The following is a 16,502-nucleotide window of genomic DNA, read 5'->3' as shown; positions in this document are numbered from 1 at the left end:
AATAAAGGTGCATTTGGACAGAGAGGCCTTCTGCAAGACAGACCCACAAGATTACAAGAAAATGCATGACTACCTCAAAGAACTGCCTTAAAACAATACTCAAGTACCCACAGGTACATTGAGAAAGTCATTAATAATTGTTTTCGTTGTCCATACTGTTCGTGAAGGGATCCTTGGTCTAACACAATCCTAACACATTGCAGACAAAATCCACAGTCCTCTTTATGTTCAAAAATGCATTCTAAGGCTCAGCTAAAACTAACATTATTCTTGAGCGGTCTGAGCAAGACAAATAAAGATGATATCATCCTAAGAACTTAAAAAAGTCCATATTTGTTTTTCCCCAGACAGTGAATTTTGCACTAAAATAACTAACTGAAAATTCTTGATTGATTTGGATAACTCACACTGCTGAAAGCCTTGTATTAGCTTTGGATGAATATAGGAATGTATTTTTGCTATGAGTGTTAATTTTGTTCCCCATCACTTGTACAGTGTTAGACTCATGTTAGGAAGTCCGGTGCAGACATGAGGGACAACAGTGACTAGAAACTTTGTCAATGTACATATGAGCAAATGAGTGCTGCTTTCACCACAGACCTAAAAAAATGTGAACTTATCCTTTATTGTGCTTTAGTGGTTACAAAAACATTTTCTTCTTGTCTGAAGCCATAATTCTGTCCAGAAAGGTTTGTTTTAGCACTGTGGGGTCTTGCATTAACCTTTGGATGATTGTTTGGAGTGTGGTTCTTCCTACTGACTACATTGTGGCACATTATTAGCTCCTACATCTTACGGTTTATTATGAGACTACTGCACCTCTGTTGTATGAACACACGGGGAAGTAGTAAATACAATTTATAAGCATGTGAAGGCCAACTAATTTTCTACCATGTAAGGTAGCCAATATGACATTATATCATATTGTATCATATTATGTTTTCTATACTGGAGGAGCACCCCAAAGGGCCTTTTATCATTTTTTAGGGGGCACTTTCACAGTACACCGTCATGTGTATGGGGCAGTTTGTGCAATATCAGAGAGATGCTCCATTAGCTTCCATCAAGCCAGATGAGGCAAAGCAAGGCATGTTGAACAAAATTTGGGCGCAAATGCTGTATAGGCATAGTATTCAATGTGTTGAGTCAGTGGAAAAAAGGAAAAAGTACAGCACTTTAGGACCGTAAGATGAAGCCCATTTCGGGGTGGTAAATCATTGAGATTTTTTCCATGCACTTACACTTGAAAAGGCTCTGCCTCGAACTATTAACGGTGGCAGCTTTTCATCGTTTTTATTACTATAAGATAAAGTACAAGCTGGTGCCAGATCTTCATGGTGGGTTAGTTATTGTTGCTGTGGACAGCTGGCGGAGCCTAATGGGAAAGAGGCCGCTCTACAGGGGTTTTAAAGCCATTCAGCAAAAAAAAAAAAAAAAAAACCACAACCTGAACTTCCTGTCCAGTGTGTGTGTGTGTGTGCGTCTCTGTCTGTCTGTCTGTTTCTATCTTCACTCTCCCACTGAGCCCCACGTGCGGCCAGTCCTCACTCAACACTAGTCCTGCTGGCCGTCTTCCAGTCCATGCCCAGGGAAAGTAGGCCAAGAAATCCGAATATGCACAGACAGTATATACACACAGGAATACAGTATACACAAAGGAATACTATACACAGGAATACAGTATATACACAAGAATACAGTATATACAGGGAAAGGAAGCATAAATACTGAAGAGTGAGTGTGAAGCCTTTATCATTCTTTGTATGGTGGCGTCACCACTCAATCCAAATTGACCACGTCCAGTGCCATATGTGCCCTGAGAGCCCCTCTTATCTCCCACCTTTTCTTTTCATCCGTCACTCCCTCCCTCCCCCTCCCATCCTGATTCGCTGTCATCTCCCATTATTCCTCTCCTTTAGGTTGAATGGAGTGACATTTCCCTCCACCAGCCCCCCTCTGACAGTAACATCTGTTATTTTTCACTGCCACTTCCAGCATCTTCTCTGAGTAGCTTCACTGCTCATTTTCTCCTCTTCTGTTCCTTTCTTCTCTACAACCATGTTTTCCTTGTTTGATGGAATGTTTGACATATTTTCCTTAGGTGTATTTTAGAAGATCAGCTTACTCACTATCCACAAAAGACGGACAAACCTGGAGTCAGGGCATGGGTATCCCAGTTTGCTCCCCCTAAAATTACTGGGGGTTTTTTTGTTTTGTTTTGTTTTTTTTACATTTTTATTCATGTAGTGCAGGTTAAAGAAACCATTGTGCAAATGAGACAGAGCCAAGCTAAACACTGCTTGGCTTAGGCTAACCACGTGTCAACTGTAACTCCGTCTTTAAAGGCACACATCTTTTTACAGCCCCTCCAAACATGTTTTGAAATGTATGCAAAATACTCCACTTTGAATAATAATCATATTGATATGGTTTTTCCCACGAAAAAGTTCAATTATCTTATTGAAGCCTCATTTAAAACTGCAGGATCTATTAAAATGTAATGACTTTTCAGAGCCAAAGTTGACCTGCTGGACACAGTGTGTGTGTGTGTGTGTGTCGTGTCTCGTACTTCCTGCTCGAAGGCACACCCCTCAAAACTGGATGATTTGATGAGCACAGACAAACCTTCTAATTTGAATCATACTCTGCAAATATGATATTCTGCACAGTGAAGCTCAACATTCAAATCTAGGAGCAAGAAGGGAAAATTTTTTTTGACTATAGCAGGACTTTAAAGTATGGAACTAGCATTTGTTGTCATTTTTCTTCCAGTACCACCTTCTGCTGCGCTCTCCATTCTCATACTTCGTTTCTCTCCGTCATTCCCTCTGTGGTTTTTATTCGTGTCAGTGAGTTGTCACACATCCGATGCTCGTGACGATGGAAAACTCTACACAGACACACACACATACTTCCTCGCTTTTCCCTGCTCATCACAGGGAAACAGATGTATGTATGGTTGTGTTATAATTCACAGGAAAAGGAAGCTATCACTGAACGAGTGAAAGCCTGTGCATCTCTATAGGCTAGTGTTAATTAAAACCATCTGTGTGTGTCAAAATGAGACATGCAGGAAGACGTGCACAGAGACTTATCCCTGCTGACTGCTTGTCGAGACAGACATAAATTTCTGCACAGACGCACACACAGACACACACACACACACCCCAACAGGAATCGTGCAAACACACATTTTGACAAACTCCCTGCTTACATGCTACTGCAACAAAGATGCTGCACCGTGTGGGCACAGGCGTACCCTCACATGTTGAAAACTCAGACACGCCTACTCAAGATTCAGATGTGAGCACGTACACACATGCAGTATTTGCATACTCACACACACACACACACACACACACACACACACACCAAGAGCCCTGCAGCAGAGAGAAGAGCCTGCTGGCTGCTCTGTGTTTGAAGAGTCTGGAGAGCAGCCGAGCAGAAAGAGAGAAACAGAGAGATGAAGGAGGTGAGGGAGGGAGGCAGGGATAAAGGGAGATACTGCTGCCACTTCTCATTCAGCCCGCTATCTCAGCGCCGGGAAGTAGGTCAGTGGAGGAAGAGGGAGAGGTAGCGAGGATTGTGTGTGTCTGTGTGAGAGAGAGAGAGAGAGAGAAAGAGAGAGAGAGAGATAGAAGAAGTGTATATCTATGCAGAGATTGGTCTCTCAAACATCTGTGCTTGCGTAATGTCAATTCTTTCCCCAACATCTGTCATACTTTTAGTACCAAATGCACAAATCATACTCCTGTTTTTGCAGTCCCCCTTGAATAGACATACTTGGACAGAATCAAAAAAGCTGCACAATCTCCAATTTTGTTCTCCTCATACTACAGCTACTGCATTAAAATGCATATTGCTAACTTTGTCCATCCTTCCTTCTCTCTCCTACATTTTCTTCCCTCCTGCAGACCGCAGTTTCTATATGTGCCCATCACTTTCACTGAGGAAGTGCCCTTCTTTGTGCCTAATGCCAGTAAGACACATGGAAGGAAAAGAAAGGAAGGCGAGAGTAACACTGGAAGAATAAGAAAAAGCAGCAATAAAACCGGTTGAAACAAATCACAAGTAGAACACGCAAAGGCACAGAAGAAACAACATGATTATTTTAAAGAGGCACTGAATAAAAGATCAGAGGCAAGCCTGCAGCACACATTTTTTGCGCACACATTGTTTCTGGGTCCCACAAATGAGGACCATTCCTCTGGGGTGCTGGTCCGCGGAGGAGGGTACAGTCAGGCTTACGTAAGCACCCAGCACCGGGGATGGGGGAGCAGTGCCACGCTGGCACAGGCAGGAACAAGATGCCAAATGCTGTGCAGATTAACGGACTGGCATTGTTGTGGCAAAGTGTTGGCACGCAGCTGGTGAGGGAAGCACACATCTGACTGAACCAACACCTGTGATGGGAGATTTGATGACACCTACTGTTACTGTGGAACAGCAAATGTATTTTAATTATACAGTTCTAAAGTTCAAAATGGCACATGTATCTTCAACTGTGGTCCCAGAGAGCATGCAGTTCCTCTGTGAGAAAGACATCAATAGCTATACATAAACTGCTTGACAGGGAGTTTCACAAACACAATGAAAGCACATAACAAATACGCCCTGGCAGATAAACAGACTATCATATCCTTTAATAACGGAGCATGATACGGGTGACATGCAAACAGCCATTGATGTAACCGGCATGTTGCTTGGTCACATCACCAACAGCAAGTGAGAAAATGGTCGTGAGGAAAAAGATAATACGGAGTGTGGAGGGAGGTCTGTCTGCGTGACACCAGCTCACCTGCGTGGCAGCTCTTTGTCGTTCAAAGCGAATATAGCAAAATCCACTTCAGTTAACAACTGTGATGTTTCACTTCTCACATTCACCTACTGGTGTGTAACTTAAGCACTGCGGTTTAACAGTTTCATAATCATCCACAACAAATACAGTGCTGTTAATGACCTGAGAAATTACTGAGTCCCATTAATAACATGAATATTTTTAGACAGTTACAAAAGCACAATAATAAGGAAATTTGGACAAAGTCATCCATTTAATGTCAGTAATAAAACAATAACTATGAGCTTAAACATAACGTGTTTCAATTCAGTCTTTTTCTCCTGGTCTTTATTAAATATAGGTCTTTGAAAATGATCAGTAACAACTGACTAACATGATGTGTTCCCTTGTGTGTAAAAATACAACCGGAGTCCTTCAAGGAAAGGCTGACTCCACCTCTTACAGTTCTACTACATAAAGACTACTGCTGAGGGAATTCAAGCCAAACTGTCTTATCGACAGTGGTTATTGATATAAGGGAAACGAATGATTCTAACTTATTATAATGGAATAATCTTTATCTAATCTATCATGGAATAAATTTAGATTCACACTTTTTTTCCTCACATTCCTCACAGCAGATGACAAAGCACAATTCATGAGTCTTTTGAGCTACAAAGGATTGAGGCAGGACACCATTATGAAGGGACACCAATGTGAACACACTCAGAAAAGTCTTCACCCTTGATACATTGCATCTCTGCAATATTTTCTTTGTGTTGTGTTTAATCCCATGACAGCTAGATAGCTGTGTTGTAATCTCACTTCAGCAACTTGACTCTTCCCCTCCAGTGCAACAATGTCAACTGAGACAGGAAGAAGTCAGCACATAAACATTAGCTAACACAGGACTATGAGACAACATATCACTTTGCTTACAGTATTAGAACATATTGAATCGCTACCCAAGTATTGTGACACATGTCGCCAGATTGCTGCCAATGCACATGTCTGCATGTGTCCCCATATTTGTGGGTAGTCATGGTGGTGTAGTGCTTGTGTATTTTGACATGGAAGTGAACCTCTTCTCACGTTCATTAATTTGACATGAAGTAGCCATTAAACCCAGGCATTGGACACATTGGAGCCATGCCACTGTTTGGATGCTGTTGCCCCAGACATGGCCTCTCCAACATGCCCTACCCTCCCTCTCTACTGTCTGCCTGTCTGTCCGATGACTAATGGACCCACCTCTCAATTCCCCCACCACCCCAACCAAAGCCACTGGCTCCAAGCCCAGTCACCTGGGACACAGAAAACTCACTCTCCCATGGACCCAAGCAGATCTGTGGCCCACCCACAGTCACTGTTCCAGGCCTTGGGGAAGCCATGTACACATCGTACATCTTGCCCAGGGTCAGAGGCTACATGTAGTGCTAATCAGTTACATTAGTCCAACAGAGGCAAAGCATCATTTGTTCTGTCGCACACCAGTTAAAGCAATTGTATTTATGCATCACTTCCTCAGTTTCTATGGGTTTTAGCACCATGGGTGGTAGGTTTACAAGATTATTGTAAAGAAATGGTGATATGTAATTGATCTAAAACAGCTGTCATAAGATTCATCCATGATCAAATTAATGTAAATGTAACAAATGCACTGCACATTAGAAACATGCAGCACATACACTGTGATACATTCCAGAGGCGTGACATCATCCGTCTATTTCAGTGCAGGTCTTCGTGGATAACAGCGAGTTACAGTCTCAAGTGACAAATGACCAGCGCTGAAAGTGGAGTAACTGCCATTATTGCATGGTCCATTTGCATGCAATGCATTCCTACACTGGCTCTGACAGCACACAGGAGGCCAGTCCTTTCATAAGAGCTCTTTCTCAGGTGGACATGGACAACAGGCCAGAGAATTTGGTTTGGACAATTCCGCTGGGGCCTGACAGGGTAGGCTTTCGCAGGAGAGGTTAGTTCTTTTGGGCTGTGCCATGTTCAAATTTCTTCCCTTAGCTTTGGAAGCCTTGTGCATCTGATCTACAAAAGAACAGTTATTTTTAGCTATGACAGCATCAGTTCCATGTGTTCAAAAAACTCTCAGCTGTGTTGATGGGCAGGGCAAACAAATTAAAGTAGAAAGAGAAGAATAATTTGAGAGATGAAGGACTCTTTTCAATATAATTTCTTATAGCAATATAATATAAAGTTAAGACGTGCTTATAAGTTGTGTATGTTGTGTTTGTGTGTGTGTGTGTGTGTGTGTGTGTGTGTGTGCATGATAAAGATAATCAGTTATTGAAACTAAACTGATGGCAGCTTGCCTTGGCTCCATCCACAGATACTCTCCAAGGGTTTAAAGCAGCTACTGATAATGGCTGTCTGTGTTCTTCTGCCTACGTGCGTCTTCCAGGAAAAGACCCCAGAATCAGAAGATCAGAAACCCACCCTTTTCTTAACCCCCCAAGCCACCCCAGACACACATATATATACACACACACACACACAAACACTCTTTTTAACAATTTTCCCTCATTCCTTTGCTTACGTTCTCCTTCAATCACTTCCTTTTTGCCCTGCAATCAGATAGGGGAAAGTGCGAGGATGAGGCAGCTGAAACTCTGGGACTGGGAGCCATGCTTTCAGATGGTGTCGCCGGGACATATTCTGGAGCATGACTGTCTGAGTCAGGGACAAAATATGCAACGGAAAACCTCGTCAAGAAATGAGACTTCTGAAACAACATGACAATTGAATTTAAACACATGAAAGGGACCTCAAATTTCTTGTCACTGTGTTTAACAGCAGCAGAACTGTGTTAAAGAGGTGTGGCTGAGTCATTTCCATGATACTGCCACACAGTGTAGAGCCAGAACTGGGCAAAACATAAGGAAGAATTAAATGAACTAAAGTACCTCCATTTAAATTGAACACAACCACAATTATTATTAATTACTTTAATAGCTTGTGGGTAATACTGTTGCGTAAATATTTCCAGACTGTCTCCAAATGCAATCACATCTGAAAAGAGAGGCATTTTTCATTTTCTTTTGTTTACAAACAGCTCCTGTCAGACAGCCAATACAAGGACAGTGTAATTACATGTAACCACCCCAGGTCAGTGGTCACTGATCTTGTATATGAAGCACACAGATCATCCCTTCAGGAAAAAATGGGAATAGCTGTTGAATGGTTATCGTCGCTGAGGACTCACCCGCTACAAACTGATAATTCTAGACAAGCTGTTGAAACTGTTGTGTGACATCCATATTGGGTCATTCTTACAATCAATCCATTGTGTTTAAATAATTGGGAGAAGCCTGATCTATACCACTTTTACATGGCAGGCTTTTAATATCACATCATAAACTCTTTTCGCAGCCAATATTTGAGAACTCTCAGAGGTCTTATTGGCCTATAGACTCATTCAAAACAAGCATAAAAGCGCTGTTGATTTTAACCGAGCCATGAGGCAGAGTAACCCACCTCACCCATTAAGAGGAAATGCCTCAACAAAACCACTGGAAAAATAGGAGGGGTGATGTTTCCAATTCTCCAGGGATGTCATTAATACCCACTCATTTAGCTCAATTCATAAAAAAAAATTACATTTCCTAAAGTGAGGAACATTCATAATGGACCACAAAAATAGATTTTTAGAATACACTTCAAAAATGGAGTACCAGAGGTTGTCAACTATTCTATTCTATATTTTTGAACTGTGCTTTTGGATTTGGAGTTTTTTTTATGATCAAAACAAATGCAGTAGTGGAAGGCGCAACCATACGCAGTTGCAGTTTGAAGTAAATTATTAGAAACATGTTGAACCCCTTCATAGAAGCCACGAACCGCAGACACAAGTTGCAGGAACAAAAGTTGAAATAAAAACCCGTGCAGAAGCAGACGACTTGGGGGAAGCTAACAACAAATCATCCTGAGTTTGCAGACACATGTTTGTCCTGACAGGATGAAAAGCCCTTTTAGTGAGAAACCTTCTAATGCTTCATTCAAATGTGCATTTCTGTTCCACATCATTGACATCTTTTCCCTCAAGGCTTCAGCTTGTGTAGAGGAAACTATACTCAAGTCATCCACATGTTGCACCAGGAAGGTCCATCAGTTGACTCTGACGATACAGGTTTTAATATTGGCTCAGAAAGCAGGCCATAACGAAGGGCAGGACTGACATGAGATCACAGACCCACTGTTGACCCACTTCTCTACTGGTTGATGCGCACATCAGTGCGGGTCACATCTCTGCTCATCCAATAGACAGGATCACTGGAATAACTATGCTATTAATACTGGCAATGAGAAGAAAGTCAGCCATGCCACATTCCACAAGCCCAACATTCCCACATATTAACAGGGCTTGGAATGAAATCCAATACTCGGCATCCCTTTCCCTCGAACCCCAAAGCGCTTCCCTGCCGTGTCAAATCATTTTCTTATTTCATATGGGAGGGACGCCAGAGTCACGAGCTCAAAGTCCAACTAAAGACGTGTTATTTAGGCAGCCAGTTCAACTTCACAGCGAGTTACCATGATTCTCAAGAGGAAAGTGATGCCGGCCTTCCCAGAGACTCTGTGCTCTTCAAATACCCCAGAGCCTCGTCTTTTGAAGAAACAAGCCATTTCCATCAGTACAGTGGTTGTTTAAATTACACAGATGCTTGAGAAGATCCAGCTCTTCTGGGTGGTGAAAGAGGTCAACTTCAAACAACTGCCACCATTCACCAGTTCGTTTCCATACACACTTTTTGCTAACGCCAACTCAGCAGTTCTGAATAGTTGCCAGATTGTCATCTTGCCAGTCTTATCATCTGAGTCATGATTTGACTATCATGATTTATTTGACTATGTCTATCAATCAACGAGTGGACTGTGGCACTCCATTGTGCATTGTTAAGCTATTAATCTTGCCTAGGTGAAAGGTCAACAGCTGCAGCATAGAGGACAGAGGGCTTGTGGGTAACGTCTGGAATGCTCTTCTGGGACAGTTATAGCAATGCAGATAGGCCCTCTGAAGTGACCAGAGTTTTTTAAAATAGCCTGCAGCAATACTGTCCTGAATTGAGGCACTGTAAAGAGGAGATATGCTTACACATCATAAGCCGCAGAAAGTGTGTCACTGGCACAAATACAATAGTGCCATTTGACACACACAGCATGGGGACTTCCACTAAAGGACAGAGACTACCAGCACTTCTACTCCTAAAATCTCCCTGAGTTTTGTCCCTCAGACACTGTAACCACTCTACTGTAAGCACAACATGATGATAATCCTATCAAAAAGATAAGATAGTTGAACTTAAGCGGCTTTACAGACCTCATCTCTTTTCCTCTCTGTGCCTATCCTAATGAGGAGACTGAATGAGTTGCCAGTCAACAGCAGGGCTGAAGCGATAAAAGGCTGACCGTCACTCACTAACTCTGGCTCACGCTCCCTCTAATCCTGAGAGAGCGGTTCATGCATCCGTAATGGTCGATAAAATATGAAAAGCCCTGAGAGCGCTGATGGCAGCAGAAGGTGTGTGTATATATGCTACATGTGAGTCCTCAACTATCATTAAAGCCCTCCCAACACACTGAATCTTTTAGCGATGCCACTCTGCTTGCCCCCCGGTGCACGTGAGCATAGGAGGATTTCCAGTGGGCTGAAGATTAAGCTTTTAATGTGGTGGAAATGGATACCATCTTGTTCACAATGCAAAAACACATCAAAGCAAACACACATGGCCCTATGACTATATAAATGAGTTTTGCCTCTGGTTAATCAACCTTCAAACACAGGGCACTGAAAGGAATGAATTACTTTGAATGTTGCAGGAATAATGTTTGTCTTGTGCCTTTTCATATTACTATTATTTCCCACAACAGCTATTTAAATCTCAGCCTCTAGTAAAATGTTCACCAATGCTGAGGTATGCTATTTGGAATGTTTTCCATCCACAAGTCATTTGACTTAGGCAAACCCAAACCAATTTCACAGGTGGAAATTTGCAGGGCTGGACTTTCATCTCTCTAGTTTTGACACACGTGAAGGATTTACAGCTAAGATGACAACCTATCTCAACTGTGACAGCCAATACCTCCACATGGGAACTGAGGTTCCACAATTTCTACAAGTGAAGAACCCTGGGAGATTAGGACAGTGTATTTAAGATGATGTGAGCTACAGAGAATTTGCTTCCTTCAAAAGGAAATGTGGTGAACAGCCTATAAAAAAAGCAATACCAACAACCCGAGCAAAAGCAGACTGAAATTAGATGTACGTGGCTCCCCTGGTTCCATATTGAGTTGAGTTGTTGCTGGGAGGAGACGCACAGCATATATGGAATGTCTGGCTGCCAGGCCACTACTTACACCAAAGGGCTGACTGTGTTATTGATGAACATGTTGATCAGCTCATGTCTAGGCCTCAAAATAGCCCTGTACTCATTACATATGTCCCATCTGCTCCTCAATTCCTGAAAAGCCAAACATTTCCCTGAGATTGAAGTTATATCCTAGACATCACAACCATTATAATTCACCCCTCCAACACTCAGTAATGTCGAGTTCCCATCCCACCCTTGAATTCATACAAGAGCCTGACTCGTGTAATACTCCAGCATGCATGGGGGTGTAGCAAGGCGTGCGATCAACACCACTGGAGAAAGAGCCCATGCATCTACCTTTCCCAAGAAAGCGTGGAAACTTTATCACCTTAGTGGGATTAGTAGCCCTTGTTGCTCACCAGGCTCTTTCTTGCTCAGCTTTCTACAGAGCCTTCTGACTAATGTTTATTTTATTGGCTGCAGTAGTCGGTATTCCTGTCCGGACTGAGCAGCGGGACACAGTGTATGGACATTCAGGGTTTACACTTAAACATCTGTAGCCTGTTGTGTATGGAGTCTCCTACTGGGTGAACAGCACCACAATGTAACTCTTACTCATAACGACCTGAAAGGGTTATGGTATCAGTGTCAAGATCAAGTATCTCCTACTTACCCACTTCAGATGGGCTGCCCTGAGAGATGGATTGTCCCTGTGTTGCGTCACTTGAAATGGAAAATAAAGAACCTTTTCAACAAATCAAGATTACAGGAAAATATAAAAGCGTTCCTGCAGACTATAGCTTTAGATCCCTCTTGTTGCCATTTGGAGTTTGTGTTTCATGGCCAAATTCCATGCCTTTGCTGCGTTTGACGGAGTTTCCCAGTCGAAGCTGCTGCGTTTTGTCTGCTCTCTGAGCTTCTGAGCTGATTTCAGCTGACTGTGCTGGGAGCTGAGCTGTTGACATTGTCCTCACTCTCTCTCACCCTCCTTCTCCGTCTCTCTCTCTCTCTCTCTCTCTCTCTCTCTCTCTTTCTCTCATACACACACACGCTCTGTCTTTAGATCCCTTGCCCTCATACCCCTCCCCTTCTGGATTGCAGCACCAATGTATGACAGCATCTATGTGGAGAGTCAGCAAGAAGGTGATGGATTTTCCTTGAATATAAATGCATTTTTATACCGTATGTGCGTGTGTATGTGCCTGCTGTGTGAGGCCAAGAGAGAGAGGGCAAGATGAAAGGAAATGACCCTTGGCGGACACCACCCCTTCCCACCCTTGCCCACAATCCCAACTCCACCCAATACATTCTCTCCCGAAGCAGACAAAAAAAGGGCTGCAGATAGGGGGGATATCACACACAACGCCCAAAGGAAACCCTTTTTCCTGCCGTGTCTTCTCATAGCCAACACATACTGAAAGGCCCACACACACCCATGTGTGTGAATCAGCTGGAGAGGTACACTTTGTAATGGAGTTCAAGTGTGTTACTGTGACATATAACAGCTCAGCGATCCCACTTTTGAGTCACAACATTAACATAACATTACTCAGCAGAGAAGATCAATAAGCAAAAAATACCTCCAAAAGTAATTCAACTCAAACACTTCAAGTACCACATTGCCAGTGTGATAACTGTACTGGGACAGTTACAGCAATACGGTACTTACAAGTACTCATTATGAATTCAAATACCTTCATCTATTCTACTCAATCAATACATCTGGAAAAATGTCCTCACTGACCCATAACGGCGTGATCAATACCAATGCTCTGACATTTCCCGATGCCACATATTTTTACCTTCACTGCCCAAGCCTTTGAAGACGAGGGTCAAATGTAAATTGATTTCATGCTAAGCGATCTTATCTTTCTCCAGACTCCTTGTCTGTCTGCTCCACAGGTTAGGCGAGGTGACAGCTTGTCTGGTGGTGATTTCTGATCAATGCTAGACTATTGATTCCAGCCTTGCGTACATAATGTGCATAAAGATAAGAGGCTGCTGACCAGATTTTGGGAAAGGATTGTAAATCAGAAGAGAATTATTGAAGAGGTTTTCTTTCCCTCATTTTGTTTGTTTGATCTGGGCCATAATACGTTTATCCCCAATGACAGTGCACTGTGAACATTAATAAAAAGTAAAAATCTGTGTTGCATAGCCTATAAAGTAGGACCCAAATGGATATAATCAACACCAACCATTCTTGGTGAACCTGAGGCACTCTCACGCAAACTGGATACAAACTGGAGCCCTGATATGGCAAAGAGTGGAGAGAAAGGGAGTCAAAATACCATATTATTTGTCACCTTTCTTTAGGGACAGAAGACAGATGACACCAAGTTGCTGGCAGTAATGCTTAGGTGCATTCATGGGCGAGCCTTGGGGATGCATCCATTAGCCCGGCTTTTAGACAGAGCCAGCTTATCTCCGTGACTTCCACTTCCCCAACCACCTCTTAACCCTTTTCCTTTGTTTTTCTGTGCAGCATCATGTCGACCCTCTCTTTAGGGTAATATCTCTATCCCAAAATGTGGAAAGAAACCCAGAGCAATAAGCTATGCTCATGCTCCAGCCTTGCTAAGTGCACTTCAGATGCCCCTGTATCATCCATCACAGCCTGGTCAATTACATCGGCTAACTGACGCAAATGGACTGGGCTGGGCATGCTTGCAATAAACATCATGCCTCTTTTAAAAAAGCAGGGGCTGAAATCAAACACACACAAATGTCCATCTGTTTATTTTGGGGCCATGTTTGTTTTCACTCTTCTAGGACAGCGTGTATTTTGCAGAAAGAAAGAAAATTAGAGGTTACACACACTCATCTGCATCTCCACATTGTCACTCTGTACACCAGGGAGAGAACCGCATTATGGCCTATGCAAACATGGCATCAGTGACCTTGCGCTGCCCCCTGCCACCACCAGGTTATTCCTGTAAACACAAGTGAGGTTGGTGTTTACCCACAATCACAAAATCACACTGGACAGCAAATGTCACAACTGATAAACTAGCAGCAGAGTGTGTCATGAGACACACATTTCAGGTAGGGTGCTTTCCCTTCAGAGATCTGAATGTGGTCAAATTACAGCCAGTCACATGTCAGTCAGGTGCGTGGAGCTTGCAGAGCTGCTGTCTAACCCAGAAGGAAGCGGATGAAAGACTTCACTGATCATTCCATGCAGCAATTTCACAAACAAAAATTCATGGCTACAGCGGAGGAACAATCACCGTCTGGTTAACAAGTGCTAAATTTCATCAGAGGGAGCAGTAAAAAGAACTTGGCACTTTGTGGAGAGTTGGACCAAAGGTGAGTGGAATATTGGACGAGAAGAAGTGGGTCACCCAAGGTGGTCTCCTCCAGGCTCATAAACCACTTGCTCCTTCAGACCTCTCCTATGTAGCAGCAGTCAAACTTGATAACGGCGAGGACACAGCTGGAGGAGAGGCTGTAAAGAATCATTTAAAATTGCAGATATTGGCATCTGAAGCATTCTTTCCAGCGTTGTCACCAAAGAGAAGCGGCAAGAGCCCTCCACATCAGCAGCTGCCAGTGCAAACATGGCAAACAGTCATGTTTTACGACATGTTGTTCCTTAATGTATTATTTAGGGTTTCATTTGACCAGGCAGCTTTCATTTAAGTGAGGAATTCCTTGTGACAGCACTTTGAACACAGACAGTTCTTTCACGCCCGCACAGAGATAAATTTCCAGTGAGAAAAATACTGCTGCTGCACAAAGCCTGAACTCTTGACAGCATAAACATGAGGGTACATTTTTATATATGGTCTAATTGTATGTTAGCTATAAATCATGACAGTGGAGAACACCATACGATCCATCTTTAAAACGCCTCTGCAGAAAAGTAACCTAATGACAGTAAGGCCATAAACCATAAATCTAATCGCAGTCACTATGCCCTTATGGTGACATTCTTTCCTGTCTTTATTATTTACACCCCTCCTGTATAAATGCTACTGCTAGGGTGCACTTCTACCTTAACTCTTTCTTCTCTCCCATCACAAGTATGTGATAATCCATGTGCATTTGCCAATCTTGACTGGGAGTAAACAAGCATTTCAACAGGATTAGCAGTCATTTTTACTTTGAGCTGACTGATTTTCAAGGTGTTTTGCAAAATGCTGGGCATATGAATGGCTCTTTTGTCCAAGAGGCAGACTGGGCAGGGTCAGGGGTCATCCAACTGCCTGCTCCCACAGTACCTCTGCTGTCTGCCTGGATATGTGCCAGCTAAACGCTGTCATGTTTGGACAATGGTCCAACTTTCCGCTGACTGACTCTTGACAGCTTCATCATGTTAACCAATGATGTAATGCCTTAATCTTAGCACATGAAGGCCATCACTATTAGACTTTGAATAATGTCAGAATAATTTAATCTCATAGTGCAACCATTATTAAATGTAATTTTTTTCATGATCATCTTCAGTTATCAGAAATATGAACTGCAAAGCACAAAGGGATCACATGAAAAATCATACTTTTGTTCTAATACATTGCTTCTCATAGCTTTTTGGACCACAATGTATCCAGGTGTGTGAACTGTAAGGGAGACTAGAGAGTGATGGAGAATACTAATGGGAAAAAAAGACTGTAAAACTGAAAGGGCCTCGCTCTTTTTCCAGATGCTTCCATTCAAAAGCGAGGTTTATATAAACCAGTTGCTATTATATTGGCAACACACAGCCTTCTCTCCACAGAGTTCAACTTCAGCTGTACAACTGACATTAATTTATCACCGTTTCTTATCCCGTCATTCCAAAGAAAATGTTGAAAAGTACCAATCTTTTAAGAAGAGACTTTTCAGAATAAGTTCCTTCTTTGCTGACCACAGGCTGAACCCAGGACTAAGTCCTCCACCAGAGCTTTTCCAGGTGTAAGAATGTCCCTTCTTAAAATCAATTCAAAATAATGTAAATCAAGTTTTTACATTCCCCAAAAGCATTGCATGTGTCCATGCATGGTGGAACATGTCTGGGACGTGTGATGAGAAGTTTTATCCAATTCTCTACAGTGCGTTTGCTGGGGAAACCTTACTCTATCATATCATCACAACACGCAAACACGGTCATGGCGGTCACGGTATCTCCATAAAAAACATCTGGGAATCATCCGTTCTGCTAAAGAAGGCCCCCCTCTGAACAGGTGCCGTCTGCATTCATGACCTTATGCCCTTTTTCTTGACCCTTGATCTCTTGTTGTGGGTGGGAAACTCTTTAAACTCAATGGCACCACAGCACACAGACAGTGCTGTCTGAACATCCAAGGTCATGTTACATTAAAGCAAGTGAGTCACTAATGAACTACTGCTGAGACTGCAGGTTACACCTTCAAACAAACAGAAAACATGCACCACAAATTTAATTAGTTAATAATATG

At 42.6% G+C, this 16,502-nt stretch overlaps 1 protein-coding gene across 3 annotated transcripts in view; it reads right to left on the bottom strand.

Annotated features, from left to right (window-relative positions):
- daam2 (dishevelled associated activator of morphogenesis 2) overlaps positions 1-16,502 on the bottom strand; it is an 89,428-nt gene that overhangs the window by 57,580 nt on the left and 15,346 nt on the right. Inside the window, exon 1 of one of the 3 annotated variants that reach the window (XM_046412597.1) lies at positions 11,777-12,101. The exons of the other annotated variants lie outside the window; for them this stretch is intronic. The gene's annotated coding sequence lies outside the window, so the exon portion shown is untranslated. Of the gene's footprint in view, positions 1-11,776; positions 12,102-16,502 lie in introns of those variants that run through there. 3 annotated transcript variants of the gene reach the window in all.

This window comes from Scatophagus argus, chromosome 15 (genome assembly GCF_020382885.2).
Source record: "Scatophagus argus isolate fScaArg1 chromosome 15, fScaArg1.pri, whole genome shotgun sequence".
NCBI lineage: Eukaryota > Metazoa > Chordata > Actinopteri > Scatophagidae > Scatophagus > Scatophagus argus.
This window is presented reverse-complemented; position numbering and strand designations above follow the sequence as displayed.